A 13153-nucleotide genomic window follows, 5' to 3' on the forward strand; every position below is an offset into this window, starting at 1 on the left:
CCTGGGAAGAGGGAGCAGGAGGAACTTTAATCTTTTTGTCTTCATTTCTCACTGTCCAAATCTGGTTTAATTTGCAATAAACTAACTTTCCCCAAGTCAAGTCTGTTTTGCCCATGATGGTAACTGGTACATGACCTCTCTGCCTTTATCCTGACCCACAAGCTTTTTCATCTAATTTTCTCCCCTGTCCTGTTGAGGAGCGGGAATGAGAGAGGGGCTGGATGGGCATCTGGCAGCCAATCACGGTCAACCCACTACAATCATCCTATCACTCTATATTATTTTCTATATTATTTCTCTTTTTTCTTTTCTTCTTGTATATTTGCTAAGCTGTGTAAAGCTCTAGTAAATCAAAGGCATTTGATCTTGTGGTTGTCTCAAGAAGCTCGTAATAGGATTAGCAAAAAACCATCCATGGGAATAATGATAGAAATCAATTTCTAGGTGGATTATCCTCCTGCATAAGAACAAACCAGTTTAAAAAAGTCATGTATCAGGTAAATAAACTATATGAATATTATAGTCTTTTGTTTCACTTGTACTAAATCCTCTTCACACTCTCAAATTAGTTTTTAAAATTTTGGAGTAGAAGTGAAAATATATTCATATATCTACATGTAAAGATTGCCAAAAACCCACCTAAGGAAAGGAAAAACAGTCTTTCAGGCTAAAAAGAATAACACCCCGCCCCGATCCCCCAAATTAACCAAGCAATTGATGCATACATGCAGTACAGATCTAATAACTGATACAGCCAATTAACATGCATAGTAAATTCTATGCAGCAACCATTCTTGTTACAGTTTTTTCAAGGGTCTGGGGTTTTGACATCATTCTACCAAGGATGGCATTACTATTAATTTTGTGTACTGCAGCAATGCTGCACTGGAACGGTGAGTACCATACAAATGTATGACAAGGTGTTGATTTTACCTTGTCAAAGCTTATTTAGGTACTTTTACAAAAAATATGCCAAAGAGATGGATACAGAAGGAAAATGGAGGAGCATGGAGGACACAAGAAGGGTAAAACAATAATGCTGTTCATGATGGGTGGTGATCTCATAGCAATATCTGCTAAGCTTTTATCAAGGTTTTAGTTCCACACTAGCAGAAGGCAGCTTTGGGAAAATACCAGACAAAAGTCACGGACTCAGATATTTACAGGCAGTGTCTTCCAGTTGTGGCAGAGGCTCGAAACACAGAGCTGTTTATTAAATAAGTTAGTAAGTTAAGTTAAGCTCAAGTTTGTTCACAGGCTGGCAGCAGAACCGGATACTTTTGAGTATGTGTGTACTTACTGTTGATGTGCATAGTATTTTCAAGGTCACAAACCTAGTTCCTCTTATTTTTGCACACTCGGAGAACTGGTTTTGTCTTTCTTTCATCCTGCTTCTCGTTTCTCAGACTTCACACTTCACATTTTATTTCAGCAGAAAGAAAATTTCAAAGCCACTTATAGGCATATATAAAATGCTATGTCATTTCCTTTTCTTTTGTGAAGTCCAATATATGCTTCTAACTGAAAACAAGAGATTTTAAATTGAATTCTGGGAAAGGCAAACACATTATTAACACATTAATTTCCTGGGAAAGGCTGTGTCTCAATTCAGAAGGTTAGTGCAAGACATTAGGAACTGAACGAGCAAAATGAATAGGCCCAAATGGCTACGGTCAGATGCTATTCATCCAAGACTTCTGAAGGAACTCAGCAAACAGACATCCAAGCTGCTACCAGTGGTATGCAACTTGCTTAGAAGTTCTTGGTGTCAGAAGGTGAGTCTAGTTTTTAAGGGTCTCAGAGGAGACCTGGAATACTTCCAATCAGTAAATCTGATGACCTTTGGAGATCATCTAGTCCAACCCCCCTGGCAGAGCAGGTTCACCTAGAGGAGGTTGCACAGGAAGGAATCAAGGCAGGTTTTGAATATCTCCAGAGAAAGAGACTCCACCACCTCTCTGGGCAGCCTGTTCCAGTGCTCTGCCACCCTCAAAGTAAAGAAGTTCCTCCTCATGTTTAGATGGAACTTCCTATGCTCAAGTTTGTGCCTGTTGCCCCTTGTGCTGTCACTGGGCACCACTGAAAAGAGTCTGGCCCCATCCTCTTAACACCCGCCCTTTAGATACTTACAAGCATTGATGAGGTCCCCTCTCAGTCTTCTCTTCTCCAGGCTAAACAGAGACTGGTATCTCCACCCCTCTGATCATCTTCATGACCCTCCTCTGGATTCACTCCAACAGGTCCATGTCCTTCTTGTGCTGAGGATTCCAGAGCTGGACGCAGTACTCCAGGTGGGGTCTCACCAGAGCACAGTAGAGGGGCAGAATCACCTCCTTCAACCTGCTGGCCACGCTTCTTTTGATGCAGCCCAGGATGTGGTTGGTTTTCTGGGCTGCGAGCGCACACTGCTGGCTCACGTTGAGCTTCTTATCCATCAGCACCCCCAAGTCCTTCTCCTCAGGGCTGCTCTCAACCCATTCTCCTCCCAGCCTGTATTTGTGTCTGGGATTGCCATGACCCAGGTGCAGGACCTTGCCTTTGACGTTGTTGACTTCATGAGGTTTGCATGCACCCACCTCTCAAGCCTGTCCAGATCCCTCTGGATGGCATCCCTCCGGATGGCATCCCTCCCTTCCAGCATGTTGACTGTGCCACACATCTTGGTGTCATCCAAACTTGCTGAGGGTGCACTCAATCCCACTGTCCATGTCACTGACAAAAGATGTTAAACAGCACTGGTCCCAGTACTGACCCCTGAGGAACGCCACTCGTCACTGGTTTCCATGTGGACATTGAGCCGTAGAGCCCTTGTTAGTGAAGACCGAGGCAAAAAAGTCATGGAGTACATCAGCCTTCTCCATCTTCTGGGTGACCAGGTCTCCTGTTTCCTTCTGGAGCAGGGACACATCTTGCCTAGTCTTCCTTTTATCTCTGACATTCCTATAGCAGCTTTCCTTGTTGCCCTTTTTCCGAGTTCTCTGAGAATATATTGTCTATAGTGAATTTATGCCTCACTTAATTGCTCTTGATGGAATCAAATTTCTGTCAGGTCTCCTGTAAGACAATGCCAGTCTCGGTATTGTTGTTTTGAGGCTATCATCCTACACTGCAGATTTCTTTGAAGGGTAAAGTGTTTCTCCTGGTTTTGGGAACAGTTAACACAATGTGCAGATGCACTGTTCCTTTGTTTACACAGAGGTCTGAAGCATCAGATAAGTGATGGGACATGACTTCTGCTAAGTTACGCGCTTCCCTCTCCTAAACACTGGCTGCAGACTGTTAAATCTCCAGCTGGGGAGGTGAGATGCCTGATGTGATTCTGGGGATTGAGGCCACAGTTAGATGTGCCTCTGCTCTTGTAGTTGTTGAAGAGAGGGAGCTTTGCACATCACATGTGGTGTTTTGTACAGTTGAGCAGCCTACAGAGAGAAGGTGGCTCAGCACTTGAGCAAAGCTTCTTCAGGTCTAGCTTTGGGCAAAGTGCAAACAAGATAAATCTTTCTTATTTCTTCCTCATCAGATTGCATATTTTCTTTGTGACTATGTTGGGAACTAAGAACAGACCTCCTATGGTAGCTGGAATGGCAGACTTCACGAATAGCCTGAAGCCCAAAGCAGGCTCAGTGTGTCCATGCTGTGCATGTGAATTCAGGTTGTCTACATGTCCCAATTCTGCTCTGTGGCAAATTACCTTAGGGTCTTTCTGGGAAGTATGTTTGAGATGACATTGTCATGTGATAGGAAGGACAAGGAAGACACAAAGGCGCAGCTATGAATGGGGCATTCATCTGACTCCTGAAGTAAAAGGCACGGCTAAGGTTTTCTCTTCTGTACTACCTGGGATGCTCCACAACGTCCTTGGTTTGAACAAGGAAGCAGCACAGATAGTCAGTAAATTTAAAACACAGTGTAGATAAACTGAGGAAAGCTCTGCCACAGTGCTCACATTGGTGGTCTTCTACAGCTGTCTCTCAGACCAGCAAGAACTGTAGATGTTTGACAATGCTGGGAAAAGCCGGGAAGCAGTGATCACAAACTCCACTGTTATTTTGAGCAAATCCTTTTCACATCCTATTCTGTTCTCCTAGCTATGAAGCCAGACTCCAATTTCTAGATGCTATAATATTCTGTTAGGTAAATGTTGTCTCCCATAAACTATAAAAATGCTGTGAAAATCCTGAACCACAAGAACTCAGATTTTCTGCTGGAGACTTTTTACAATGTTTGGACTTTATGTCTAAGAAATCTCTTTACGTGCCTAAAAGAAACTGTGTTTTTAGCAGATCTGAGTGGTTTGCTATCACTCAGATGCATTGGGAAAATAAATCCATTTAACTCTGAAACATAATAACATTTATTTTTGTAAATATTTTAATGGTGTTGTGAACATTGTTACAGTGCAACATGTGATAAAACCACATTTCTCAAAATTCCACTTCAAAACATGCTTCATGTAAATGAAGATCAAAATTCCCGTAAGTGGCATTGACACCATGTAAAGAAGCAGGAAACTACTTAGAGATTTTATGATACAGATCAAAGGACAGTAAAAGTGCTTTAATAGAATGTAGATGCTCTCATACAGTCAGAAGAAAAACAAGAGCAAACAGATTTTGCAAATCTTTCAAATTACTAGTTCCCGGAGCAGTTCTTATCGGGTTACAGACACTTTTGTGGCCTAGTGTTCACAAATTCAAAACCATTCTTGTCTGCTAGCAACATGATCATGAGCAGATCTCGTCATGTCAGAAGAAGCCAGGAGCTGACACCCTCTTTTTCCACAAAGCCCCTTACTCTGCCTTTGGATTGCTTCTGTGATTTCCATCTCAATTTTGCCTTCTGCAAAGCGGCCCGGAGTAACGTGTTATGTTTCCTCAGCAACTCCTTCTAAAGCAGTTTCTTCCTGCAAAACAGGTACAGATTCAGTAGCCTTGATCTTACTCATGGATGATTTTAAGACAGACGGTGCAAATAGTGTCTGAGGAAGCTGAGGACCTGATTTGAGCTACCAGCAAATGCCACTGTGGTTTCAGGAACCTTTAACTCTCTGAGTACTATGAAAATGGTTGCTGCGGGAAGTGGGGGTAGTGTCTATACATGGGCAGTTTCCGTTCCCTCCTTGCCAGGGCTGAGATGAACACCGCCTGTCACATCCACTGCCACCCAGCTGTCTCAGGCAGGGCTGGCTGGCAGACGCCTTGGTACAGTTGGAGGTGAGGCCTTGGGAGCTGCAGTTAGAAATGTCTGCGGTCTTGATAAGTCACCCATCTCTTCTCTGTGCTTAGGCTGTCCATTTGCAGCACCTACAATATCACAGTCAAAGCAAGTTCTTTAACCTGCGATTAATTTCCAGTTAGCGCTCTCTCTGTTACAGCAGGAATGCCCACAAAGGGGGTAGGAAGTTGGAGAATCAGACCCCAGGCATAGTTCTCACACATGCGTTTGTTCCTGCACTCAAAGTTATGTCCCCTCCAGGGACACACACACACACCACCCACCCCCGGGGTATTGCGGTCAACAAGGGAAGGAAGAAATGTTTCTGTGGGCGTAAATAGCCTGCAGCCCTGACACAGGGGGAAAAACTCCCGCCGCTGCTTTTGTCGGAGCCCTGTCCCAGCAGCCACCCCATTGTCGGGTAGTGCAAGGAGACAGCCTAGCTGCCTGGCTGCCGTGGTGCCGCGCATGAGACAGTTTCTACTTCACCACCTCTTTCTCCCTTCTCTGAACAACAGGGGCTGAGTCCTGGAGACCTGCCTTGTCGTGAGGGCTGCGATGTTCACCCTGTTCAGGTTTGAGAACATCAAGCCTCAGAAGTTGCGTGCAGCTTCGCTGGGTGCTACAGTCACTGTGGTTTCTGAACCCTGAACCCTCTGGGTCTGATGGGTCCCTATAACCACGCTTCCTAGAGATTTTTCAGTTAGTGCTACCAGAAACAGGATTATTGCACATGCCGTAAGCAGTTGCCAGATAAACTAAACGTAGTGGTTACTATCAGGATATTAGTGAGACAGGAGAGCTTCTCAGAAAGTGGGAATTCGTCAGAAAACAGAGTTACATTTATCTCAACATTAGAAGTCCCAGTAAAAGTAGGCATGTAGCCTAATTTTTATGTCTAGGTTTCCTCTATAAGCAGTAGTGAGAAGCTAGATCCTTCAAGGACCAAGTATCCCATAGTTAAAATACCTGGGATGAATTTTCCCTCAGAGTCTCCCAAATTTCAGGTGGCTAGGCAGGGCAGCTGCTCACCCTATCAGTGCAAAATCCATTGCTATATGCCATAGTATGTCCCACTCTGGTCCCTTTTCTTTATTTCTCCTGACTCTCCCTCCTGCTGACTCCTTTGTCCCCTTTCCCCTCGTCAGGGTGTCCCTGCTGCTCCTCACACTTCAGGGCCCACTGAACCGCGGGATGGCACTGCTCTCCATTTCATGGAGGTGTTTGCATGTATATCACTTCAATGTCACTGATGAAGACCATCTCTTTTGAGGACAGCCTCAGCTCCATATGCACATGGATTGTATGGGACATTCATCGTCATGGCTTCAGCCTTCTTGGCCCCAATGGGATATGCCGGGGAGTGGATTATGGGAAAATGAATATGTCATTTTTCCTTTTATTAATCAAGGAAAAATCAAGCCCATCTAATGCCACAAGAAAATCAAGACCCCTGTATTTTAGCAGCTTCCCAGACACCTGAGCACAGAGATAAAATTAAATCTCACCATTCATTACTTTTTCCTCACATCTGCTCTGTTTTCCCTACTAATTTTCATTTATAAGTGCAGTGAGTCAACAAGGGTATTCCACTTGCAACTCCTTTGAACCAGCCTATGTCTGAATGTCAAAGTTATAGCCATACGACCTCTATCTCCATTCCCACCCCATCTTTTACCTGGTCATGGAAGGAAATATTTAACAGTTGTTCTTTGTCTTCTCCAAGGAGAAAGTAGATGCTCGTATAGTTTGCTTCTGACCTCTTGGCTGGTTGGACCATACTGCATAAACCAATGCTTTCCTCTTCCCACCGCTCACATTGCTAACGTCTCTTCTTATCCCCAAAATACAAAACATTGCTTCCTTCTTTGCAGATGCAGTTGACTTTTCTGTCTTTACACTTGCCGGTCCTGAGGTTCTGATGAGGCAGACTACATAAAGCTCAGGAAAAGAAATTCTAAATTACAGATCAGGTACTATTTGTATAGTGGGATATAGAATATACAGGGTTCAGCACATAGGAATAAAATACAACTTAAGAATCTTGGGTGATAAAGCAGTCATCTCTGTTTTCTTCCCCAGTCCAAGTATTAATACTTTACTGGAATTGGCTTTACTTTCTTTTGACACAAGGATTTATAATTCATGTGGTGAAAATGCCCTCATTTTGGGGACAGAGGCATTTCTTCACTGCCTCAGCAGCACGTCAACTTTGATTCTGATTGAAAGAAACTCCATTCCGTGAGCCTCTGTAACCTGCAAAATTGGTGATTTTGCAGTGGATCGTGCTCTCTGCTCCTCTATCTGTAACTGGTGGAAGGGGAATTTCTTTCAGTCACTCTGGATTCATACACTCCCACTGCAGTACCACCCTTTCTAATGACAGTACAATACTTGTACCTGCTACTTAAAGATGCTGCAGAATGCGTGCATGTTGGAGAGATTCCTCTTTCCGCAAACAGAAGAGGATCCGTAATTTTGGAGAGGCAAAATTCAGATGTGGGCAAAAATTTAGCATCTTGATGTCCAATGACCTCTGAATAGAAATAATTTGGAGACTAAAGACTTAATTTGAATGACTGCTGGCTTTGACATTGATATCTCTCCGAAGTGTCTTCTATTTTTTAGGCTTACTAGGCATGGCTGAAAACGGGATCTTTGCAAGAAGGAAGGGATCTGTTTAACAAGTTCTTATGCAACTTACAAATAAACCCATGAGAAAAATGACAATTGTCCTGAACTTCTAGGAATCATGCATGACTAGACATTTAGGCCTTCCCACCTCTGTTTAGAGATGTTTGTAATCCGCAATTGCAATGCTTGTTTATTTAACACAGACTTGCGTGAGTGTGTCACTGTTGCTGTATCAGTCACTCTTGGATAATTCCCTCCCTTTGAAGCTTTCTGCGTACATGTATTGTATGTCCTCAGCACCTGATCCTGAACACTAATTTCAGAAGAAGATGAAGGAGAGCGTCTGCGTGCAAATATCACTGACTGGCACGCCAGTTGCTTGTGCTGCCTGAAAGCTGCCGATCTCAAACCGAACTTTTCTTTTAACAATAAAAATGATCCCTGAAAACTGCCAACATGGCGAAGGCCTTTGATAATAGAAAATAGTTTAGTTCAGCCTAGATAAACACAAAACAAAATCTGTAGTTGTACTAAAGTGCAATTTATTCAACATAGTTCTCGGTTACATTTTTGTCTCAGAATTACAGGGGGACCATCCGTGTTACTGCAGGTTAAGAGCCCCAAGTTGTCTTGCATGTCATCCTTCTCCTCTTTCAAACAGCCCCATCCCAGGAACTCAGTAAAGCAGCTTTACACATTGCAGGTCCTTAAAACTCATTACATTCCTCTTAGTATTCTGTTTGTATCAAAATAAACGGGCAGTCTTTGAAATTCATTGAATTCCTCTTAATATTCTGTTTGTATCAAAATATATTACGTACATAGGTCATAATAAATAAGTTGCACAGCTTTTGAGACGCAGGGTATGAGTCCTGACTTCATTTGCACCTCCGTAAAGCAGGGATAACCTTACTGCAGCTGTCTGTGGAAGCACCTGGATGTGAAGTTGGCATCAGTGGGGCCTGATTTAGGACTAGCATCCCCACACACAGCACCTCAAATTGTAATTCAGTGATCTTAAGCACCGCGTACATATTGGTCATTTTACAGGAATTGCTAAATGGGCTGCTACATCACTTATCACTGGACTTCATGATCTTAAGAGTCCTTTCCAACCTAAACGATTCTATGATTGTATGACTCTATCATCATTAGCAGGTAAAATGCAAGTGGCAGAGAAATGCACAACCCTCTGCTGATGTCCTTTCAGTAACCAGTCAACTGAAGGCTCCAACAGAAATTCCAGCAGATCTTGCTGAGGCAAGTTACTGCCCCCAGCTACCTGCTCTACCCATCTACTGGAGATTTCTGCAGTGCAGCTCTCGTGGTTTTGGCCAAATTGGCCAATGGCTGGTGACAGATGCTCCCCCGCCACAAACTCTCGTACATGGATAGGAGGAAGAGAGATAAAGAGGTTTACGAGTTTCTTCTAAACTAAACTACTTTAGTGAAATATCTATAATAAAATATAAAGGAAAATAATGAAATAGATACAATATATACAAAACTATCAAGCTCCCAGGATGATGTCATCGGCAGGCACTGGGGAAGTCCCAGACTAGGCTCGGCAATGGGTGGGAACTGGATTCCAGAGCTGGAGTCAGGAACTCACGGATGGGGATCAAAGGCAGAGGAACAGACAGAGTCCTCCTCAGACGTCGGCCATTGAAGAAAGAGAGCTGACCCTTTGATCCCTCAGCTTTTATACCAAGCATGGGGCAGATGGGATGGAATGCCCTGTTGGTCGGTTTTGGGTCACCTGTCCTGTCCGCTCCTCCCTGCAGGTGGGACCCCTCTATGCTTTTCCACTTCTGACTCTCTAATGGGGCAAATAAAGAAATTAGCTGACCTTGGTCAACAATGAGTATAAGCAAGAGCCTCTCTGCACTCCATTCTTTGGCACAGACTGTAAAGATTGGTCTTACCACTCTGAGAATGAACTGGTTTTGGCACAACACGCTGTTAATTCAGAGAGTCAGAAGAGGCCTAGCTAAGAAGTAAAATTACTGAACAGAAAACTGGTTCTGTTTTACCTCAAACCAGGACAGCAGCACAACTGTGAGAAGCTAATGCGGACTGCTCACACCCACCCCAGGAATGGAGCAGCTAAGGAGCTGTGCCTGGGAAGCTTCAGCAGAAGGGCACCAGCAAATGGTGGCACATCTCATGTCTCAGTTTGACACAGCTGTCTGCTTGAACATCTTTTTCCTGCACTTTGTGATCAGTAAACTCCACACTCTTTCCAGTGGCAGACTTTTTGCACAGACAAAATGCTGCTTCCAGGGGGTGCAAAAAAACCCAAAACAAACACACCTGAAAATGCCCTCTTCCTCAGATCACTGGGCACTAGATGTGCAGACAATGCAATGGTCACAAATAATCCTGTTGGGGTGGGGTGGGGGTGTCTATTGCTTTTTTGAACAAGCTCAAATCTTAGCATGAACAAACTTTGTAAACATTAATATGAATGCCCAGACAAAAACCAGGCAGAGTTGGAAAGACTTTGTGAGCAGGAGCCAAGACAAAACCTCATCTCTCTGATTTAGGCTTCTAGATGGTCCAAAACAGTGTGTCCACAGCAGGCCTGACATCTATCCAAAGTGACTGTATAATGTATATGTCTTAACTGTCAATATCAAATGAAGACCTAAGTTATCCATTTAGGAAGTTGGAAACAGAGCCAGCGCCTGGGCAAAGAACATGCTGATGTAGAAATAGTGAAGGCATCCAAGTAGGCACACTCAGAGTGATTCTGCATCTGGAACCTGAAAAAAAAAAAAACAGGATGAAAACAGTGATTACTAAATAATTTCTACTACCGAGCTAAATATTTTAGCTTGCTGTAAAACAAAACATCTGCTGAAGTAGTTTCCAGTTGACTTTGGTCCCTTCTGATATGGTAGTTTCAACTGCTAAAAGCAAAGTCAGTGATAAATCATGTTAGAAAAGTCTGTTAGCAATGTTGCATGGCTTGTATAAGAAATAGTGTGTCCAGCAGGGTGAGGCCCCATCTCGAATATTCTCACTTTTGGGCCGCTCACTACAAGACAGACATTAAGGTGCTGGAGAGAGTCCAGACAAGGGCAAGGGAGCTGGTGAGGAGCCTAGAGAACTAGCGTTATGAAGAATGGCTGAGGGAACCCTAACCCTAACAAATCCTAACCCTAATTGCCCTAAATCTAATAGGCCTCACCCTTACCCTAACTCTAACCACCCTAACCCATACCCTAACAGTAAGACATTGTTTAGGCTGGAGAAAGAGGGGCTGAGAGGAACCTTATCTCTCTCTACGACTACCTGAAAGGAGGTTGTAGCCAGGTGGAGGTTGGATTCCCAAGTAATAGTCGATAGGAAAAGAGAAAACGGCCTGAAGTTGCGCCAGGGGAGGTTTATATTGGATATTAGGAAAAATTTCTTCACAGAAAGGGTTATCAAGCATTGGAACAGGCTGCCCAGGGCAGTGGTGGGGTCACCATCCCTGAAGGTATTTAACAGACGTGTAGATGTAGTGCTGAGGGACATGGTTTAGTGATAACTTGGCAGTACTAGGTTGACAGTTGGACTTGATCATCTTAAAGATCTCTTCCAATCAAGACAAGCCTATGATTCTGTGAATCTCTGTTTCTATGAACAGTCCATACCAAGTATCATACAATAACAGAAGTACAGACAAAAGACCGCTTATGATAACAGCCTGCCTAGAATTACTGAGGTCATAAATGCTCTGGAGAGCAAGACAAGGGGAACTGCTGTTTGATGGGCCTGATGCAAACCTGCTGTGGCCTATGCGTTTTCTAATATAAGTAGGGGGAAAGTCTGGGTTGTCTGCAGGTTGTGACAAACTCGCTAAAGCAGATATTTTTCTTATGAAGCTCCTTAATCCATCTCAAGATGATTATTCCCTCATACCTGTCACTTCATTCTCTTTCGTTCCTAAAAAATGCATGGGTATTTGCTAGATATTGGGTATTTCAGGAAGATGAGCACATAGGATCACACTGGAAACCACTCTGAAAAGAGACTGAAATGCCTGTACTATGTAGTGAAAAGTATGTATAAATTAAGGTAAATAGAGATGATCAGTAACATTATCTTCACATGTTGAAACTAGCAAAAAAAAAAGCCCTGCTTGACTCAGGGACTCCTCTACATAGATGCTATAGGAATTAGATCAGCTGTAACTGCAAAGACTTAATTTTCAAAGTCATAGCTATAACTCACGTGAAAAAAAAAATAAGAATCCTGATATAAATAACATTGTGCTGTAAACCCTGATTGTACATTTCCTTAAGTACACGTTAGACAATCACACGGAACTTACGAGTCCTCCTTGAAGGGAATACCATTCTCCCAGAAGAAGTTTTTGCCTTTCTTGCGCAATCCAATCCAGGAGTCATCTATTTTCAAATACTTAGCTAAAGAATGCTTAAAAAAAAAACAAAAAAAAAAAAACAACATGAGCTCTCAAAATGAGAAGTAAATTCCTCCTGTGAGTTTTGAGGACTAGCTCATCATTCTGTCACCTAGATCACTTTCATAAGCATTTAATTGAGAGATAAAGAGCCTAATGCTGCCTTTGAATTGGCTCTTATAGTATCATAAATTTCAGTGAAATTTTTCAATTCTATGCTCTTGAAAATTATTACTGTTAACTATACACAAAATTACAGAAACACCATATATCGGTTGTGTCTGTCTGTATATGTTTATCAATCTCTACAAATGCAGCTTGCTCTAAATAGGCTGGTACATACAGGTGTTTCCTGCATTTCAGATTGCCATATGGGAACTCCTCCCCTTCCCAGTGCTTACTTCGGTAATTTAAATGTAAAGGTTTTTATCTGTGGATGTACAGATAAAAAGAGTAAAAGACAGTTCACTGCTCCAGAAGTTTGCAACACAGCATCAACACAGCAAAGAATGATGGAAGATAACAGAAAGAGCATTTGCAATGTGTTAATATTAAGAGAACTCCCTGCAACAAGCTATCATTAGACTCAGTGAACTTAAAAATGACGTACTAGCTTTCAGGAGGGACTCCAATGGACGTGGAAAGAGCAAGCCCTCATACTCCTCCACTTTCCCTGAGCAACTTCAATCCAATACAGTTCAGAAGAAACTGTCTCCATATGGTCTCAATGCCATTTCTACAGTTTTTGGTGTACCACCTTCTGGTGTGGCTCACACCATCCAGTGCTGGAGCATACCACAGAGCACTAATCTGACCCAGTAGGCCAATGCCAGTGTTTCTGTGATTTTCTTTCATAAGTTGTGTTTACAGTTTGTAGGTATAAAGTTTTTAAGC

This window comes from Chroicocephalus ridibundus, chromosome 1 (genome assembly GCF_963924245.1).
Source record: "Chroicocephalus ridibundus chromosome 1, bChrRid1.1, whole genome shotgun sequence".
In the NCBI taxonomy this organism is placed as follows: domain Eukaryota; kingdom Metazoa; phylum Chordata; class Aves; order Charadriiformes; family Laridae; genus Chroicocephalus; species Chroicocephalus ridibundus.